This window comes from Amblyomma mixtum, chromosome 1 (assembly GCF_055824585.1).
Source record: "Amblyomma mixtum isolate Tamu chromosome 1, ASM5582458v1, whole genome shotgun sequence".
Classification (NCBI taxonomy): domain Eukaryota; kingdom Metazoa; phylum Arthropoda; class Arachnida; order Ixodida; family Ixodidae; genus Amblyomma; species Amblyomma mixtum.
The window spans coordinates 28,930,689-28,937,174 of NC_143012.1; positions in this window are offsets into that span (position 1 = coordinate 28,930,689).

Below are 6,486 nucleotides of genomic sequence, written 5' to 3' on the forward strand. Positions count from 1 at the left end.
GCAGAAACGCGGCATTGAAGCCACAGGCCGTCGACGTTGTGTTCATTGGCGTTAGCGTTGAAAACGCTTTACACTGCGATGATTTTAAGCAAAGTAAATGCGCATAACTGGCTCCCTGGGTCAGTGGACGCCTGAATCGCGCTTATAGGTACGTGGGGCGATGAGAGAGCGATGTGAACTGCCAGGTTGGCAGGGCGAGTGCGCTGCCTATCCAGTGTCCGGAACGCACTCAACGTTATACAGACGCCAAGCCGCTTATAGTTGCCCGATACGCCATAGCTTCGCTCTATAACCATTTTTACTCCCAACAGCGCTAGTTACGCGCCTAAAATGCCAAGAGAAATGTTAAAACATGGTGATACGATGAGCTCTTAACTGCAACTTGCCTGTAGCCAGCTGTAGTCAATTTTAGTATAAAACCTGTATATCAGTCCGAAATCAGCAAAGCTGTGCATACCGCAGATATGAAAAACGTAAAGGCCATGAAATTAGCAAGTATACAGGACAAATATTTTAATTAATCTTTGTCGTTCAAGAACCTTGACATTTTTGTACATCTGGAACGGCCAGGAAAAAATCTCAACGACGCTGTCCTTCGTTCCAGTGTACTGGGCAGCAGCAGCTGTCACCGTTCATGTACTGCGAGTAATTACACAGAAATTTTAGTCGCAACAACGAGCACATGTATAAACGAGTAGTTCTGCAAAATATGCAATAGAAGTGCGAAGATAAAATGGAGTATTAAAAATGCGAAGGTACAACTCCATAAAGGACAAAAAAGTGTCAATGCAAACAAAGTCACTGTATGTGTACACAAAACCTCGCAACAAGATATTTAAATACACGTATGTCTCCATTAAATCTACGTATCTAAGCAAAAGTCACTGTATATAATGCGTCCAACAAGGCAAATAAACATCTTGCACAATCACAAACTTTACACACGGAACGATCCAGGCAAGAACAAAACTATGATAGCTGAAGTAGCGATATGTACTTGGGCCATGCTGCGGCCGCACAGCACCATATGGTTAGAATAATAGAAAAACAATGCAGAAATCAATACGAAAGTACGTATTCTTAAGTGCCTGCGCGGCGACAATTTTTCTGCACCCATAATTACAGAAGGGTATTCCTTTGGTTCAAAGAAAAAGTAAAAGCAGTCAGCTAAAAAGAAAAGAGAATGACAAACGAAAGCCACGAATGATCCGCTATGCACCCTGGCCAATCCCCCGCCGTGGGTATGTGCCATTCAGCCTGAGGACATCATCATCATCATGCCGCAAGCTGAAATAACCAATATCCGAATGTGTATGTTGGGAAACGCCGCGTGGGCAGGGCTTTCAATAAGCAAAGTCAGTCAAGATCGGTTATTGATGTCCTCAAAACTTTCGTATTCGAGTGGTAATTTTCACTATGATATTAACTGATGCTTGCCTTACGTGGCTCCAGGTGCATGGGCGCTGCCACGAAATCCAACCCGAATTAGCAATCTTCGCGCCAAAATGTATTTTCTAGTTTGAAAAAGACATTGTAGGTAACAAAATCCAGAATGACTTCCGGCGCCGGTGGTTGTTTTGGTCACCGGAGCGTGTCAGTTAGAAAAAATTTCGGGGGGGGGGGGGGGGGGGTTAAAGCCCCATAAGCACCCCCCCCCCCCCCCCCCCCCCCCTTGGCTACGCCCGTGCTAGCCACAATACCCAAAGATGGCGCCCTTGACGTCAAGTGAAAACTATCTCGAGTGCCATGTTAACGAGGCACGACTGCATCGACCCTTTGACGTTAGAACAAAGTGATCGATAGACACTGACCAACTTCGGTTTGTCTCCAGTGTCCGTCTAAAGTTTGTAGGTCGGAGTCCTTCTCACGAGTCCTTGCTGGAAACTTTGCGCTACTTCGAGGACGTCCGAAAAACGCCGGTGCAAGGACCTTCTGCTCCCACTTCTCGTGAACCGACAAACCAGCTCTTGAGTGCCCACTTCTGGTGTGAATCTCGAGTGGGTCGATACGCTGGCGAAAGTTTGAGCTTTGCTTTGTGCTTGCTCGCGGAGCGAGATTTGATTTTGCACCCGCCCATACTGCATGGCGCCGATCACGCGACTGATAGCAGACGCGCTCTGCTGGAAGCTTAGCCGCCGTCTTTCCTGCAGATGGGCGCGGTATAAGGAAAGAAGATAGCGGTCTTCTTATCGTAGGGAGGAGGAATCGGCGGGACGGTGCCCAGAATAGCTGCACAATCGGCCGAGCATCGTCCTTCGCAGTCTTCCAGCCGCAGTACCCGCTGTGGGAACCCGCAAAATGAAGAAGCCTCGACTGTTGTACAACGCATACCGTATTTTCTCGTACTCGGGTCGAGCCCTAAAGTTATCCCTTTAACGCTATGTTAGCATTTCTCGAAGAGCTTAGCAAGGACGCAACACAGGACACGTGAATAAAATAATAGAAGAATGGTATGCATTTACGATGAAGCGTAGGTTTCATTAGCACCGCTTATTCACACTTAAAGGCCCCTAGGTCGGGGCCTTGCATAGGAGAGGGTGAAGATCGATAGCATATCAATTAAATATCGGTATTTAATCGATTACAGATCGGTTACATGGGGAAGAGAGATCGAAGACATATGTGCCAGTGGCCATTATTATAGAAAATATTAAAAGGCATCTCGTTAAAATCAAGAGGACAAAATAAGGAATGCGTCCGCTTTTCTGTGATGATTGCATGAGCGCAAAAGCAAATGAACAAAAAACTATTAGACGAAAAGAACATCGGAAGGCATGTTACTCTTTCTTGAATATTTTTACTTATTTATCTTGTATTATTCTTTAAAACTTTTGACGGAGTACAGTTGCGAATGTGCTATTCGTTATGTCTGCCTTTTTTTCTCGCAAAAAAAAATAAAAATAAAAAGCACTTCGATTAGGAAGGGCTGCGCTGATTAACTCCGTTATTGACCCAGCCGTATGGCTAAATATAATAGCTTATTTCGCAATAAGTTAAGCAGCAGTTCAGTGTAAGAGATAAATGCTCGAGAGTATTCGTCCATATGTCCGACTTCTTGCGCCTCAGACCGTCGTGTCTCAGAGTTAATGAACCAAAAGCAAAGTGCAATTTACGAGCCCGGCAAAGCCAAGCATGGGATTGAAGGGCAGTGCTCGGTCTTTGAGAGCATTGAGAATTCATTACAATGCAAGGAAGAATATAATGTAATTTTGCAGTTAAGTGTGTTGACTAAACATTTGCGAGAATGGAATAAGACTATCTCATCCATCAGCTTATTAAGGGTAGATGTATAAGTGGCACACAGACGAGTCTAGTGCGTTCGCCGTAATTAATGCGCACCTGTGTGCACATCGCTCACATGGACCTCAGAGTTCGCCCAGGTACATATATAAAGCACAATAGTCTTTGGACTTCTCATAGTTAAATGCGACAGCTTCAATAAATAACAAGCCAAAATCTGGCAGTTTTAGATATGAAAACTTATCAACATTATCGATTAGTTCCCAACCGCACATGACAGAGGCTAAAATACTGTTAACATTGTTGGGTCAAAAGACAAAACAGAAATGAAAACGGCAAATATCGTAACATAAAAGACTGCATTCCAGTGCATATATAGAGTACTGGCTTGCATAGAGAGTGAAGACACCAGCAATTTGTAAGAGGTCATTGTTCTGTCCATGTCTTCATGTTCAGTGTGAACTGGACATATCTTCTGAACAGCGCTGTATTGCCTATTTTTTGCTTATGTCCGTCTGCCATTGTGCTGTTTTACCATCATGCAGTACAAACTCTGCCAACAGTTCGTGCTTTTGAAGATCGCTTTAATAGTTCAGTGTTCCAGCTTATGCCTTCATTACCTTGGGCTATAACTGTGTCCAGTGGAAAATGCTTAGATTTAATTTCAAAACCCAACGTTTCGGAGCCGAAAGAAGGAAAGAATGATGTGAAAGGCAGGGATTAAACTTTTTGGCTGGAGATGTGTCAGAGTATATTTATTATAATTCTTCAAACCCAAGCAGACAGGCAAATCTGTCAACATGTTTAGTTTTAATATGCTTACCATATGCAGTCGTAAGCTACGTGTGAGATAACTTCTTGCACAAAATTGCGAATTTTCTGTTTATTTCTCCACAAAATTTGAGAATTACTTTTGGATAGCTTACGCTAAGGGAAAAGTGGTTAGAATAAGAAAGAACCTTGTTTGCCACACATAACTATAGAGTAATATGCAATGATTGCTCTGTGTCCCCCTCAAATTGCTCACAACTGTAAATCACAACTTTGATTCGTTTCGCCAACAGGCGTGAGAAAGTTAACTCGACTAACTTCACAGTGCTGTGCTAGCATCCTTGCTTTCTCTCAGTATTTGATAGGAAATTCGTTGAGCCTTTCGGGCCTCCTCCCCGGACTGGGATAGATAAGTGAGGACAAGAGTTAATGTTGACATTGCGTCACACGTGACGGTTTATGGGGGTTTAACGTCCCAAAGTTACTCAGGCTATGAGAGACGCCGTTGTGAAGGGCTCTGGAAATTTCGACCACCTGGGGTTCCTTACCGTGCACAGACATCGCACAGTACTCGGCCTCTAGAATTTCGCCTCCATGGAAATTCGACCGCCGCGGCCGGGATCGAACCCGCGTCTTTCGGGTCAGCAGCCGAGCACCGTAACCACTGAGCCACCGCGGCTGCCACATGATGGGCTTGGACCATGATGTCGTCGGCGATGAATGAGACCCATGGATTATTCATTACATCCTCGAGAATAAACTTCGCGTTGGCTGCAGAGCTGGTATACTTGCAACAAGACATATTTCTACCGCAAACGGGGCCCAAGACAAATACAAAAACGGATTCGACACTTACGGATACAACCTGCAACTAAAGTTTTATTCGCGGACAACGGGTGTTTATAAATGCAGTATCTGCTATTCCAAATAATTGAAATGAGCAACACATCAGGGACGGATCTCCTCTCCATAGCTCGAAGAAGCCGGAGTCGAGAGTTGGACGGAAACGCGTCTGGCCGGGGGTGTATATGAAGAAGGCAGAACACCGTTGTGTGAACCTGTTGTGTGAGTTGTTGTGTGAATCTGTGTTACTCATTGTGTGAATCTGTGTTCCTCTGTGATACTGTCAAAGCGTCCGCTGTCAGTTATTGGGAAGTGTGGCTAGTCAAGCTACTAATTTGTAGCTTTTTTCCCGCCTTTCCTGTCACATCTGATGCATCAATTTTGCTTTGTGGTAAAAATAAATTTCCACTTCAACCGACCAAAAAAATAAACTTTTAAATGACGTTTCGCCTCTCGTGCGGCAGCCGAAACGTCCTTTAAAAGTTCATTTTTGGTCGGTGTTTTGCCTACTTCAAGCTCGAAGGAGCGTTGCTCGAGCGGGAACAATCCCACTAACCGTTAGCGGTTACAATTGCAGTAACAGATTACTAGTATTCAGTTACTTTTTTTTTTTCCAAAAACAGGTTGTAAACTGCGCCACAACTTCTAGAAATTGGCGGAAAAAGCGGCCCGCGTTTACGTGCTTGCTTTCTTTGCGGAAGTAGAGCAAGAGTAGTCGAGCTGCCTCGCGCCTAAATATGACCGGACGTGCAAACCAACGTAAATAGAACAAGTTTGCTCTAGTTACATTGGTGCAAGCCCGAAGGGCTCAGCATTTGTTTCCTGACGCGGCCAGCAGAAAGTGCAACCGTTCGGACCCGCACCGCATTCCGCGCGGTTCACATTTCGCCGCGACAACACAACATAACGTCAGTGAGCTTACACGTCAAATTACTGCGCGAATAAGCTAGCGGTCTAACAGAGAGAAGCATTTTAAAGATTTGGCTGGCTGTACGTCGTCATCCGCGCCGCTCCTTTGTCCTCGGTGACGCAATGAAACGAGACCTCGAGCAATGCTTGCGCCAGTCGGAAGCGATTCACGGATAGATGTCTGGAGGAGACGCGATGTGACGCCACCGCCGATATGTTCGACTGGTTTCTGCAGGAGATGTTCGGGCCGATCTATAGCCTTCTTGTAGCTTGCGCCAACATTAGCATTGCCGGCTGCTTGCTGAATCTTTTCATGAAGATATTAAAGGAGAGGAGCTGAATTCTGAATTTCTGATATCCTGCGTCGAGAACGATTATAAGCGTGCCGAGCTTGGTGGCTGCCATGCGGAAGACATTCGTATACATGGGCCACCAAATAACACTCTCCTGCGACCGCTAAATATTTTACCATCGTTTCTTCTCATAGCTGTCTCGGTTTCGGTTTCGACAGTCGAACGATGTGTATGGCGTCAGAGGTCATAGGTTACGTGAGGCATTAAAGAAACCTCGATATAATCGCTGCTTCGTCGTTTTAATTCGCTATACGACGCTAAAGCTATAGCCTGCCTCAAGAGCCGGAATGACAACGAGTGAAGAAATAACGATTATACTTCTCTTTCCTTCATGCTTCACGTGACTGACCTTTGACGTCACAGCCATCGC